The 16,133-nt window shown below is 32.5% G+C and overlaps 1 pseudogene; it reads right to left on the bottom strand.

Moving 5' to 3' along the window:
• Nucleotides 1–8,156: 8,156 nt before the first annotated feature.
• Nucleotides 8,157–16,133, bottom strand: part of LOC134683174 (myosin light chain kinase 3-like) — a 33,348-nt pseudogene continuing 25,371 nt past the window's right edge.

The raw sequence follows: 16,133 nt of genomic DNA, 5'->3' as shown, positions 1-16,133 counted from the left end.
TCTTTTGCTAGATAATACAATTAATCATAAAATTACATTGTAATTGTTATAAAATACATCACATACCTTATCTTGATATACATTTTATATATAAATTATTTGGAAATTTGCATGTGACGGCACTTTTGTTGCGTCGATCTGGTGGTGTGATAGACAATGAGTGGTTCTGTTTTGCTGTTTTATGTGCTGCCCTAGGTTGATTAACGTGTTATTTTTTGGAAAATGACGCAGTCATTGTTCCATAACTGCCGACCTGATTTCTCTGCCTACCGCGCTTGGTTTCGTATTTACTAATTTCAATACAAACTGGAATGTGCTTGTGTTATCATTATGCATGAGCATTGTGTAGTAATCAGCCAGGAACCAGTTTACAAACTAACTGGTTTCTGTTTGTATTCCACTACAGTCGAACAAAGTGTTGTAGTTTGACAGGAACCAGTCCAGAATTTTGTAAACTACAAAACGTAATCGGTTATTATCATTCCGTTTTGTTGTTTCATACCGACTTATATGGTTTGAATAAGCTTAAGACCCTTCAAACATTAATGTGATAGGTATATTAAAGACTGTTTTACAAAAGGATGAAACTGTTTTGCTTTAAAAGTCGTACTAAAGTGATATATGTTATGTACGGATTTCCACTCTCACCGGTTAATTTCTTCCTTTACACGTGCTTTTGAAACTTCCTGTTTAAACATCGCAAGTTTTAAAATTGTTTTTTGAGTGAATTAAACTTATTTTAACAATCACGAAGCGTTCGGGAATCATTTCAAGCAGTTTCTTCTTCTCTTTGATGATGGAAAATAGGTTTTCTCAAGAAAATACCGCAAACGATCGCAGAGGAATTGAAACGTACAAGTCAAGTCGGCACCTGGTTAAATTGGCATCTAGTCAAATCGGCAACTATTTGACGTCAATTCGGCTTCCAATAATATTTATTATAATATTTTCTATTCAATTAATTAATAACTGTTACCAAGTACATAGTGAATATTAGGTAAACAACGAAACCAAAGTGAACATGTTGTTGTGTATAAAAGTAAACAACGAAGCTATTGTTTTAACCATCAGACAATTATTAAAATTAAATGGAAAACTATGAGTCCCTTTCAATAAATCAAACTTTCATGCCAAATAATTAGCAAATTTAAGGTGGTTTTTTTGTCAGTAATGTTTAAACAGCATTAAACAAACAATCCTGTAAAAGACTCAACTGGTTAAATAATGCATAAAAATATCCAATATCTCATGTATTAGTCCAAATAATAATGACGTCTGACAAGGCTATTTTATTTTTTCTGGGACGCCTTCCTAAGAAGTTCGTAGGAAGGCTTCCTAAGAAGGCGTCCCACAAAAAAATTAACATAGCCTTGTGGTCATAGGAAGGTGTCCCAGAATAAAATTTAAAAAGCCTTGCCAGACGTAATAATTATTTGGACTACTCATATATATCATTAAAAATACACCAAAAAATTCATGTAGTTGAGAAAAATAAATACATACAAAATGTACATGAACATCCAAAAAAGTGAAAGTTAGTATTAACTCTTTTTGCTTTAAAAATTTACAACTGCATTTAAGTATTGAATGCTTTTTTTTGTAAATTCATTGAGGTGTAAAAGCGTTGACCGAAGTACTTTTTGTATGAAGCGCGTAAGCGTAAGCGCTTCATTCTAAAAATGTGCACACGGTCAACGCTTTTGCAACCCTATGAGGTTACAAAAAGAAACATTCAATACTTATAATTACTTTTTTTTAGCTAGGATCATGAAAACACGAATTTTATAACTTTTTTATTCAATTCATCTGTGCACTTTATTGTGGGACCACGTGTTATCATGAATGAAAAGTTTTATTGAGTGATGCAATTGCTTGAGGAATAACATGTGATGTGCAGTTAGCCAATCAGAACAAAGTATTATAATGAAACATATATCAAATGTAATTATAACAAAATACATTACGTTGTAAGAGTTATCTCCCCAAACACTGTTTTTCTTGTGGCCACCTCTCCTTCGTAACCGTAAAAGATTTTATTTTACCAAATTGCTCGTTACATATTCAGGATAAGAATATTTGTTTGAACCATAGCTCTATGGGGACTCCATATGAGAGTTATTCCCCCTTTTTCATTTGATTCACGCGATATGCATTTTCAACTGGTAAACCATAATTGATAGAGACCTAGGGTCTTCATGAGGTCATTGGTACTAAAAATGAAAATGAGGTCAATGTCAAAGGTCAAGGTCATATTATAAATTTTGATTTTGGCTTATTTTCACTTCTTTTCAAATACTGTATGACATTTTGACAAATAATTTTTCATAAATTATTAGTTGCGACATGTCCTTACTTGTATATTTTGGTTGAAAGGCTGCGCATACAATAAAAGGAAGTTTTTGTCCATCTTACATTTAAAATTACCCGTCAAGTGGTAGTACTCATTAACCAAACATATTAAAGACCTAGGATATTTTGATTCAAGGTCCATGGTTTGTGACCTTGAAATTGAGGTCAAGTTCAGAGGTTAAAAGGACGTCATAAAGCCATAGGAACTAACATTTTAAACTGATTTTTCATATTTCAATATAAAAATAGATCTTTTCTAGTGGAAAGACTTCAATTGTTCTCTGAACAATTTGTTTTTAATTTACTTCATATTTTGTTGGAGAAGGGGGTTCAGACTATGTGGTATCAGGTCTGTTTGCGCCCAATACACTTTCGCACCTCGCACGTTCACACCCAAGGTCTGTTCGCACTCTACTCATTCGCGCCCAATTTTAATTCAAATTCAAGTTGAATAATTGGAAAATCATGATTGTTGTTTTAAATTGCTTTGGTGTAAATTCTGCTTGGTATGAGTAAAACATTGAAGATTTTAAAGGAAAAACAGACAAGATAATTGTTTTTAAGCCCTTTGATCTGAAACAACGAAACAATAAAATATAGGAACCAAAATATAGCAATCCACTATTATAACCAAAACATGATAAAATTTATTCAACACACAGAAAAATAAATAGTCAGAATCTCACTTCATTATGAAAGAGGTCAATGAAACAAAGTATAGCAATACACTAACCAAAACATGATTAAGAGTTATTCAACGCTAAATAAAACGTTGACAAAATACCACTTTATTTAGAAAGGATTATTATTATCTTTAACACTACGCTATCCAAAACATGATTAAGATTTATTCAACACAAAAAAAAATGCTGTCTCTCTTTATTTTGAGACAATGACAACAATTATACTTATAAGAAAACACTTGCTTACAGAGTTATTAAACACATAACCAATTAAGATTAGTTGCGAACATGTAGGGTGTGAAAGTGAAAGGGGGCGAACATGAGTTGGCGCAAACGTGAATGGGAGCGAACGGACCCGGATTCAGCCTATGTACCAGTGAGAAATATAGAAGCCTTTCTACGGTATTTATTTGTATAATTCAGGTAGTCTTGACCTATTCATTTGTCTTTAAAAAAAAACAGCCAGTTGGCACCTTCACTTCACACACACACATATACGAATATCAATTGTATGCTTACGAGACATGTTGCATTGTTAAACTAATTACGGTATGTGAAAATCAAGACTTGCATAAAAACTATCCCAATATTAGAGACAGTGGCGTCATTTTTCTTCAGAGGTTTCAGCTCTTTGATTTATGCTGTGGTTATACTTCGCTGTTGATATGAATATCAATGGTCTGGTCATTTTTTTTTTTATAAATTTGCTGTTTGTAAGGTTATGAATTGTTCTAAATACCAGGGATGTTCTTATCCCAGGCATATTTAACCTAAGCCGTGTTTTGCACAAAAGAGGGACGAAAGATACCAAAGGGACAGTCAAACTTGAAAACAAACTGACAACGCCATGGCTAAAATTGAAAAAGACAAAAGTTCACATGACACAACATAGAAAACTAAAGAACCCCACCAAAAACTAGGAGTATCCGTGTTTAGCACAACCGTTTTGAATTTTGGGTTATTAATGATATTTAACTTTTTATTAGTTTGGCTTTCTGACTATTTTGATCTGGATGTAACTGTTGGGTCTTAAAATGTAATATAATGTATATCTCTATGTTGACATGTTATGATATTATTTCAAGAAAAGGTGACACCAATTGCATTTGTTTGCGCCTATTTGAAGTTAGGTGGAACCTGATGTTTAGTAGTTGTCGTTTGTTGATGTTTATAGTTTCTCGTTTTTAAATCAGATTACACCATTGGTATTCCTGTTTGCATTGTTTAACACTAGTCATTTTGAGGCTTTCTATAGCTGCTGTTTGCTGTGAACAAAAACAACGTGTTGACGGCTGTACTTTGACCTATAATGGTATATTTTGCACACATTATGACTTGGATGGAGAGTTGCCTCGTTGTCACTCATACCAAAAACCACTTACCTTTAAAATGACATGATATGTAAGAAAGGAGACTACTCCGACAAATCAGCGGATTAAAGACAAATGACAAATGGATGAATTGCGCTAGTTCAAAGACATGTTGGCTAAAGATTGATATGAATAAACAGTTCTGCTGTTTACACAAAACAACATAACGCAAGATGTCTATAAATCAAGTGCACATGGAAACAAGTGGTTAAATAGATATAGGAAGATGTGGTGTGAGTGCCAATGAGACAACTCTCCATCCAAATAACAATTTAAAAATTAAACCATTATAGGTTAAAGTACGGCCTTCAACACGGAGCCTTGGCTCACACTGAACAACAAGCTATAAAGGGCCCCAAAATTACTAGTGTAAAACCATTCAAACGGGAAAACCAACGGTCTAATCTATATAAACAAAACGAGAAACGAGAAACACGTATATATTACATAAACAAACGACAACTACTGTACATCAGATTCCTGACTTAGGACAGGTGCAAACATTTGCAGCGGGATTAAACGTTTTAATGGGCCCAAACCTTCTCCCTTTTTCTGAAACAATAGCATAACATCACTTGTCTTCTAAAACAATTAAGCAAAGGATTGAGAATGAAAACGGGTGATGTTTCAAAAAGACAACAACCCTTCCAAAGTCCAGAGTCACCAAGAGATCTATAACTCATGAAAATTCAGCACTTAAGGGCGGGCTTAAAGTATACGAAACGCGCGTCTGGCGTACTAAATTATAATCCTGGTACCTTTGATAAATAATTAAACTGCCTTCTTAACAATAATGATCACTGACCGACTTTAGAAACTCAACGTTAGATTATTTTTTTAATTCCCATTTAGTCCTGGTATCTATGATGAGTTTATTTTCAATTACTAGTATGCATTTTTCTTGAAACAAATCATGATTAACATAATTCAGTCATCACTTCATTGTCTAAAAAAATATTACAGTTCGAAAATTGAATTAAATACTTCATTTTTCATGTTCAAATCATATGCATGTGGTATGCACTGAAAACCTGTTCTCCCCCTTATCAAAAAATGTGTCACCGTCGAATGTAATGACTGTCTGTAACTAACGCGAATTGTTGAAATGTCAACCAATACTTTTGAGTTCTGTTTGTACCTTCTGATGTTGCCTTTATCCCACTAATTTCAATATCTGTTTGCAATTATGCAGTTTAAACTTTAAGGCTTTAAATGTTTTTTTCTGAAGTCAATTCTTTGGCATTTTAGTTAGAATAAAAAAGCATTGGTTGTCAACCAAAAAAGGGGGTTCCAACCACTGGACCCCCTTTTTTTTTGCAATCTCAACTGTGACATAACTTTGTTTTGATTTTTGTAGATGTGCTTTATCCTTTTGAGGTTTGGTGTATTGATTCACATATGATAATACCATTTCTGCTTTAATTAAACATATTGAAGGATCAATAACAATTATGCAGGAATGTTTCAGAAGAGCTTTTTGAAAACATAAATGTAAAGTACATGTACTTGTGTAGCTATGCAACCAGTGACAGAAAAAGACACAAGGAATTTTGATAATAATAAAAGATCTAAAGCTTTTGATATTGTGCAAATGCTGCCTACTGCTGGACACGAGCATATAAATATAGTTTCAAAAAGAAATGTATTTTTTTTATAATGGAGGATACTTATAGCTGGTGTTATGTAGACTTTTAATTCAGCGATATAAAATTAAAGACTTATGGTTAAAATGGTGAGCTAATTTTTGAAATGTGGATAGATGATACATGTACAGATAATAAAATATAAGTATTCATATTGTTTTGGATTCTTATACAAACACAGATAAAATAATTACATGTATGTATATAATTAGGTATCAGTTGTTTTGGACCCCTTGACAGTAGAATCACTCGTTGTCGTTAAGCTTCTCAGTTGGTGTCACTGCGGACTTCATAAATGTAATATTGACAGCTTGCTTTGATGGAGTTTTGAGACTTTTCGGTTGATTCTTGTGTGCTCTGGTCATTACCTGACATGAATGAGTTACTAGCTTTTGAACTTGACTTGGATCACTATTTTATTTTACTGTTTCTTTATTTTTTTCTTTCTTGTGGATAAGCTACGGGATTAAGTGCCAGTCTTTGTAAGAATCAGGCAATTTAGGTTAAAATCAAAACATGATTAGAAAAAAACCACCGAGCTAATTATGCTATTTAATACTAACCATCATTCTGAGTTAAAAAGTATTAGTCTTTCATTTTTGTGCGTCTGGTAATATCAAATAGCTTGGTTAGAAAGTTGGTTAGAATGATAGCAAATTACAGAGTTATCTCCCATTATTTGTTAATTTCTAGTGCATTTCAACCAAATTGTATCTTCTATTACCAGAACAGAAAATGGAAATGAATGTTATTTTTGTGCATAATTACATATTATGAACTGAAATCAATGTCATATTGAGTGGGGTTTTTTTTGTCATGTTTTCACCACTGGCTGATTCTTAGGCAGACTGCAGGCACTTAATAAAAGATTGCGACTGTCCGTTGTCTTCCCATCCAATAGTTTATACACCTTTACGCTCAGCATCTGATGAACCTTCGCGTCCGGTAGGTGATGCACTTGCACATGTTGTAGCATTGTTTGTTTGAACGGATATTTGTGTTGCATCGGTGACAGTTTCAGATTCGGAAGTTTCATCATCTGCATCACATGTTTTATTGCTTTGTTTATTGTTTTTATTATCTGATTGTTAAGGTACGTTTGAGAAAGTATCTTTGGTAGATGCATTTTTTTTTGTGTCCTTTTTAATTTGTCCGAATGACCTATATTTTTAATAATTTGTACAATCTTTTGTTAGATGATCTTCCTGCAGACATTTCGAACATTCCTTATTTCGAAAGTTGTTCATATGCTGATCACGATAGATGATGGTGACTCTATATTTGCCAATGTGAATGAATCGTAGGATGTGATCTGTTAGCGGTCAATCAAAAATGATGATCCTGTCCCCTGTAAGGCAGTTTGTCAGCTTGTTGTTGTTCGACTTCAAAATCGTGTCGCCTGAAATTTTTTTATTCACAAGTCTAGATTTTGACAAAGGCAAATAAATTCGACCACGATGTTTCAGTTTTACTTCCTCGCCTTGATAAAACTCTACCGTTATGTGAAAATCGTCCAATGTTCATGTTTTCATGCAGACGATATCGTACTGATCCCAACGCATTGGTTTCTGGCGTTATCGCGTGATGTGTATGCGTAAAATCGAACAGTTACACGGTATTTAAAACGTACGATCTTGGAATTATAGTAAAGAGATAATCCAACAACCATTAAACATTTTTGCATAAATATCTATTTCAAAATCTTGTATACTGTGGATTCATTAATATTCGTTGGATACCAATTTTCGTAGATTTCGTGGGTACAGGAGAACCACGAATTCAAATGTTCAACGAATAACAAATTTGCTAAAGGAATGAGTGTAGACTTTGCCAAAACCACGAAATTAAGTATCCACGAATATGTAAATTTTCTGCAAACCACAAAAATTGGTACCCACGAAAATAAATGAATCCACAGTACATCACAAAACATCGAAATGTAAAACGAAATAAGACACGTTGAAACGGACGATCTTGGAGTGAAGGCCGTACCTTGACCGATAATGGTTTACTTTTATAAACTGTTATTTCGATGGAGAGGTGTCTCATTGGCACTCATACCACATCTTCCTATATCTATAAAGTATAGAGATAATGCAGCAACCATTAAACATTTTTGCATAAATATTTATTTCAAAATCTTTTATACATAAAAAAAAAACATCGATATATTTCCATTCCAATCAGTCCAGTCAAAGGTCCCTTTTTCACAGATTCACATTCAAATAATTATAATGTTCAGTATACTGTGTACTGTGTACGTCGTAGAGGCCGGATACACTTTGTACGTGCATATCACGTGGTATACATCCACGTGACGCATGTTACATGGTATACGTCCAGGTGACATATGTCACATGGTATACATCCACGTGACATATGTGTCGATTTCCTGTATTTAAATAACACTGAAAAATTAAAACAAAGAAATCATGTTTACAAAGGAACAATCATAACTAAACAACGTGTTTATATTCTAAAATGTTTTTGTCATTTGCTTTGTGTATTTTTTGGTGTAGTGTAAAATTTGTAAAACAAAACACCAATCCAATTGGACGAAAAAAAAACAATATGCAAAACTATAAACAACAAAAAAATTACCTAACCTGCCGTAAAATAAGTGCAATTTCAAGCATTATTTTTATTAACTTGGAACTAACAGCGATAAAGGTTACATAAACGTGAATAAATCGACGCTTAAAGTCAGCATTCCATCCACAAATTTGCTTATTAAGTCCTTATGAAGTTTTAACGTTTGTTTGTTTTGAATCTTATCGATCGACGAATTTTCAACTAACTAAGTTACCCGTATGCTCCAAGCCTAATTTGACTTGACAAGCATTGCATCCTGACCCAATATCGTCTTTAAATCGGAAAGTTGGCTTTCATGCAGTGAGTATGGATGTCATGCTAACATCTTATTTCAGTACAAAATAGTTTCGATTTTATAAATTACACAATTGAAACATGACATGGGAGCTTGTCCTTTATTGAAAAATCGAATTTTGATATTTTGAGGTATTTTGGAATGTATGGCATTGTTATGTTTAGGTGTTTCATCAACGTAAAGTGGCACGTTTCATTGACGTAAACTGGCTTGTTTCATTGACGTAAAACCAAAGGTCGTCTTTTATTTTATTTAAGACACGTGCAATTCTATTAAGATAAACAAAATGAAGGTTGGAAACCTCATCTTTTCATTCATGGACACTCTGAAGTTAGGAATATCAATGCTTACCGTATCAAGTACGATATCTTAATCAATCAGACTAAATCTACGCCCATTCGTTTTAACGCAAGCATTGCATTCACAGCTCTCTAAAAAGAAAATTGAATAGTAGTAGTAGTTTATTGCAATGTAAATTGTCATCGTTATTACTCTATGATTTTTCCCGAGAAGCATGAAAAATATATTAAATCAGCCTGTCAGCACGTAAACAAAAGTAAAAATAGACACAATGACATCTTTAAATATTACAGAAATATGACCAGAACAAAAATATAATGTAGTCTTCTAGCTGGTTCAACATTTGATTTTTCAATGCATAAAAAGGTTTTTTAGAAATAGCATGTAATAGGTTAATAACTATTTTTATACGATTGATGTGCCCTTGTTGAATTCAATACCATAAATTGCGTGGTTCAAATTTATTCTCCGAAATTAAAGTAATTAAAGAAGTAATCATGATACACTGACAAGCCTTTCAATATATAAAGAAAAATTCTTATTAATGACAAGCTGTATTCAAATACCATTTTGTTATCAGAAAAATATTATTTTGTATGGTTTTCTGTGTTGATTTTATGACCAATAAGTGGGACTAGAGTTCAGAATCAAAAATGGCCACTTAAGTCTTCTTCTGAGCGGCACCTAAACCCTTACGTAACAACGTAGGGTGTCCGTGTGGCTATGTGGAATGTTTAAAAAGAGAGAAGTTAAATCCTATGCCTATTTAAAAAAGTTACCACGCCTTCAACTTGTTTATGAACCATTGTTACACTTATCTGAGGGTCAATAGGTGGCTTGTTGCCAGGAAAGCAATTGTTCTGAAATCCATTATATCCTCGTAAGAGAATGACCATCCGCAATTTCCCGCCTTTATTCCCGTTCGAACCCTAGCGTGCAGAACCTACTTTTTGTATTAATTGTTATTTTCCTGATTGAAATATTTGCCACTGGACGTAAAGCAAACAATATCGTATCAACCAATTAATTGACAAGATTTGATTTGATGAGGAAATCTTCCCAGTGCCAACTAAGTATATGTGCTGAGTTCATTCTTAACAGCTATTTATGCTTCTAAGTATGCCCCTGTGACTGCTTTTTGAGTCGGATTCCTTTTTCAAGTTTAGTTTTATTTTGATCCTTTTTGACGTTTTAGCATCTCAGCATTATTCGTATAAATGATTTTTCAATATATTGGTTTCACTGATAAATATGAATGTCTGGTAAAGTAAAATAGGTATCGATTATGTTATTTCAAGAATAGTATGTATAACAGTCACGCAATCATGTTCAAAGAGAGACAATTCAATCAGTTTCTCACTGAACAGCAAACTTAATTGAGTAAGACAATATGGCGAATTGCTATTGTAAATTTCTCAAAAGGAACAATGATTAGTCTGTGAAATAATTGCTTAAGTAGGTGAACTAATTAAAGAATTTTCGACTTTCCTTTTTGACAAATGATATAGTTGTGCTTAATCACAGGAAACACATTCATCAATAAAATTGCGAATACACTTTCCTAGATGTTTACATCATACTAGACTTAAATCTTACAAATATTTTAATGATACAATTGACCGCCAATAAAATGTTGTTTTTTTTTCAAATTAAAAAAACTCAGTGTAAACAGAGCAAGTCTCTGGTATTGTTTGGAAGCAAGACCAATAAGCCATAAATTATTACCTGCCATTTTCTCCGATAAACAAACTTTCTTAAACGTTTAGTAGACAGGGTCCTCTGTACAGCTTTGGTGGCCCTTTGGATCTGTTTCTGAAATATCAATGTGATAACTTATGAATTAACTAAAAGAAGGCTCTTTGACCCAAACTTCCATGCAGTAAACAAGTTTGGTTTAATAAAATTGAAATTGTTTAAACGGAGATCTGATTTTCATCAATACAATTATTATAACTAAAAACCACTCACATTTCATTAAAAATATTCTTTTTGTCGAATTCAATTTCATTCCGAAGCGTACAAAACATTGAATTCATTGTACGTCTGAAAGTGGCTGATCAAGGGGTTTTCATGGGTTGGAACCCTCCTTTTTTACGATCAATGCTTTTAAATCGGGACAAATAATTGGTAACCATCTTTTAAATATGACTGGTCTCACCCCTGCGTAATGATTACAGACTAACACAATCCAATTCCTCAATACAGTAATCATGATTACGAACATGTTTTCTCTGAAGCTAAGAAAAAGAAAAATACTAACCCGCAACCATTTATGATCAAGGCACTCTCTACAACTCATTCTTTTACTGAAAAAAAGAACAAAGTTTAACATTATGATTCTTTATATATATCACTATGCAGTAAATTCATAGATAAATTAGATATTCCAGTAGAATAGTTGCTTTTACCATGTATGCTGGAGGAACTTAGCTATATGTTTTGGTATTTTCACCTCATTACTAATTTATCTTGGTTTTGAGTTTGGTATTTTTGTTATGTTTTCCTTTTTTAGTAATTATGAAAAATTGTTTTGAGAAATCTTTCGTTCTGATGTTAGTCAAGAAGTGACGCATATCTGTCTTTTCTGTTGTCAGGTTAAATGTGACTAAATGGTTGATTTCTTGATTATTTTTTTTTATTTTAATACATGGCTGTAGTCTTCAATTAACTCTTGTGGCGTGATCGTCAGTTTTCTGAGAATTTTGCTCAAACCGGTACAAGGGACTATCTTTTACTTGCGTATAGGTTTACGGTTGAAGGCCATACTGTTACTTCGAGATGAAAAACAACTATAACAGCGCTGATCCATTGCTTTTTTTTTTTGCTGTGCATTTTGTGTCATGACTGAGGGTCGTAATGGGGGTACCTTCATGACGAATCGCGGTAAAAATTCTTGCCAAATGACGTTAGCGGTAATTTTTTATGCATGACGATGAAATGTACCCTCTCTTTTAGACGATAAGAAAATTGACTGATTTTGACGAATCACGTTAAATTTTCCCATAAAATGACGGTAACGATAATCATTTGAGACCTCTGACGAATAACGTTAAAAATTTAACAAATTTGACACTAACGGTAGCTAAAAATGACCTATCCCATATTCATTCTTTTCTAACATATTTTTCTTTTTATTTTAAGCTGTCGCTCGATCTTGTATCGGCCTACCGCTTTAAGTAGGTGTGTTCGACTCCGACCTAAGTTGAAAAGGATTGGCCAATTTTTCTTGTTCCTCCACCAATGAAAACTGTTGCTAAAAAATTGCGTTTTACACTAACAAATAACAATCAATGTGTCGTTCTATAAACATTGCCCGTTTTGTTTAACATGCAAGTGTTTCCGTGCGATTTCAACCTTAATTTAAAAGCATTTATTTTTCAGTTTTCCCTGTTTCTCCATCGAAGAAAACTGTTTAAAATGTGACGTATTACACTAATAAAATAACAGTCAATGTATCGTTCTAAAAATATAACCCGTTTTGTTTAAAATACTAGTGTTGACGTAGTCGCGCTGGTACATCTTAAAGTGCATGCATAATATCTAAAATTCCTAAATTGCTCAAAATAATTTGATAAACAAAACAAAATACGATAACAAATATTGGCAATAAAAAAAAGCTATGGAATATAAGTTAATTTGCTTTATTTTTATTTTGATGCAATAGGCGCCTGAGGAAATTATATATTCTTTGTTTCATTGAGAACATTTCTTATTTATACTGTTCGTCTAATTTCATTAATCATACAACAAATATTGATGTTAGTAAACAAGATATGGAATATAAATAAATACGTAAAGTGCATGTAATCACTTGAAGAATATAAGATCTGATAATCATGCTCGGCGCCATTTTTTTAAGGATTGATAATAATTCTTGTGATTGTTTTTCATGTTTTGTTTTTGTATTTGCGTTTATATTTGTTAAATTGATAAGAAAACTAACGAGATATACTGATTATTACTCAATATTTTGTCCAATTACATCGACAGTAACTGATAAACAAAATACGACTTCAATTTTAGAGAGTTTCAACTAAAACATGTATTCCAAGCATGAGGAGTATATTCAGGCTAACAAAATGCGACATAAATAAAGCTTTGTTATGCTTAAAATCAAAATCTGATGTTCTAGTATTTATTTTAGAAGTTCAAATGTATACAATTAGGCTCATTAAAACGAAGAGAAATCTAGTTTAATTATTCTTTAATAGTTTTTGAGGACTTAAACTTGGCAATGATAAAGTTATGAAAATTCAAGAGAGAACATTTTCCCGCCAAAATTTCAATGGCTAATATCTCGATAACAAGAATAATTTTTTTGCTCTTTTGATTCCTTTATTAATTCCCCATCAATATAAACTAGTGTTTTGGAAAGTTAATTACTTTAAAACTGAAAAGCCAACGCCCTTAATGTATTAGAAGTATTAAATAGTTCTATACGACGAATCAGTTAATTATCTTTTTGAACTCATATTTCAAAATTCTACAATTTCCATCCACCGACATTTCCTCTGTTGTAGATTGCCGATTTTTTTATTATACATATTAGTTTAATTCTCATTTTCCTGACACAAACTAGTATATAGCTACATATAGATACCTTGGGTCTTTTATTAAAAGGTTCGATATAAAATCTTTGGCATCGCTTGATATACATTCGAACTCTTCTGCACTAAAGTCCCATTTCGCTGTCGTTATATTGCATAGCGTTTCGGTTCCGTGGTTCCTTGGAAGGGAGATAATCCTGATAATCTAAAATCCATGAAAGGAAAATCAGTATTCTTTCATTTTTGCTGAATCTCATACTTTTTTTATGGTTTGTTCTTACATATAATAGGAGAATTGGCCAAACAATTGTTACCTGATATACAGCTACTTTTGCATAGGTACTATATAGCTATTTCTGTACTTAAAATCTGTAGTTCTGGAAATTTACTTTTAATATTCAGTACTATTTTGTTACTTTATTTTTATTTACCTGTATTTTACAGTACTTGATTTGTACTTGAAATTTTGGTAATACAGAGTTTTGGTTATTACCGTTATATTTTTAGCATTTTGAAAGTTTTTATATTTCAAATCTCTTGAATGATCTCTTGGTTGTATTATTTCTGTACCAAAATATTCAGTACAAATCAAGTACTGTAAAATACAAGTACCTAAATATTACAATAATTTTTAAGTAAAAAAAATAGTACTAAATATTAAAAGTAAATTTACTACATATTTTTAGTACAGAAATAGTACTAGTACCTATGCAAACGTAGCTGTGTATTATCTTGTTCGGTAATACGACCTGCATGTATGCTAGTGGAGCATAAGTCTTTTTTTGATTGCGTTATTAATTGTTTTATATCGGAATGAATTAATACGGGATGTATAAATACGAGATGAAGACATACATATCCACGTCTGGGTGGAATGAGGATTTGAAATGCGTTACACCGTGTTTTTTATAATTTGAAAATATGCCTCTTATCCATCAAATCGTTCCATCACATTGAAATTTCTGCTCTTCCTCCCGGTTGACCTACAAAATATATTTGTTTCATGTGTGACTTCATTTTTGTATCTATAAAGTAGATAATAAGTTCTCATCCTTTAATTTGTATGATATACGGTAGTTACCACTGGACGTTAGTGAAACACGTACTATAAATATATGCATGCATAACATTTATGCGTTCCACTTGTTAAAAAAACTTGCTAAAATGTGATGTCGCTTGGAATAACGACGTTCAATCCGTTGCCTCGTATAGGGCTAGTTCCACGCTCTCTGTATTTTAACTAATCAATTCAAATTAAAACGTTTATCGTCCAAATATTGTATGCATATTCATGAGGTGAACTGATTATCAATCTTAATATAATAATAGTTAGGTTTGGTAAGGTGGGTTGACCGGGATGAAGGATATTTAAACAACTCTCCTTCGGACACCAAATGACGTAGAAGTAAACAAATGAATGCACTCTGTCAAGAAATTTCATTCGACATTAAGGCTGATGAAAAAAACAAACTTTAAGAACCAATTGGAAGCCTCTTTTGATATTTTATGATCACGATAAAGTTGAAATTCCATGCCATTATTTGTCAAAATGTTAACTTTTCTGATTTTAAAACCTAAGTATAGATATTCTAATTGAATTAAAACTTTGTTTCTTTTAGAAAGGATAAGTAAGCAATGCTTACATGTGTTTTATTGAAATGTCAGTTCAGATTAGATGATTGAAATAGAAAAGATTTTTTTCAATTAATTTCAAATTTCAGTAAACTGAATTGCTAAATAAAATGCCCGACAAAAGCCGATAAGTGCCATTTTTAATCGATTGTAAGATTTCTCATTAAACGAACGGTAAATTCTGACATAAAATTTTGGCAAAAGATGTGATGTATTACCAAACAATATGAAAAACAACACGTTTAATAATTGATTGTGTCCGAAGCGCTTTGATTGATTTACCTTCATCAGGAACGCTCAAAAATAAAGGCAACAGTAGTATATCGCTGTTCAAAACTCATAAATCCATAGACAAAAAAAAATCGGGTTTACAAACTAAAACCGAGGGAAACGCATTAAATATAAGAGGAAAATATCGCCACAACACTAAAATGTAACACACAGAAACGGACCAAGCATCAGACAAAATCCCACGACAATAACAAATATCCGAAGATGGATAAGTACCAAACATCGTAATAAGGATGTACTAAACAATAAACAAACAACCAATATGACCAACAGAAATAACAAACAAGCACACGATTACGCTAGATATAAGAAGATGTGGTGTGAGAGTCAATGAGACAACTCTCCATCCAAATAACAATTTATAAAAGTAAACCATTATAGGTCAATGTACGGCCTTCAACACGGAGCTTTCGCTCACACCGAACAACAAA

The sequence above is a fragment of the Mytilus trossulus genome, chromosome 9 (assembly GCF_036588685.1).
Source record: "Mytilus trossulus isolate FHL-02 chromosome 9, PNRI_Mtr1.1.1.hap1, whole genome shotgun sequence".
NCBI lineage: Eukaryota > Metazoa > Mollusca > Bivalvia > Mytilida > Mytilidae > Mytilus > Mytilus trossulus.
The sequence above is the reverse complement of the archived record's forward strand: the minus strand, read 5'-3'. Positions and strand labels throughout refer to the sequence as shown.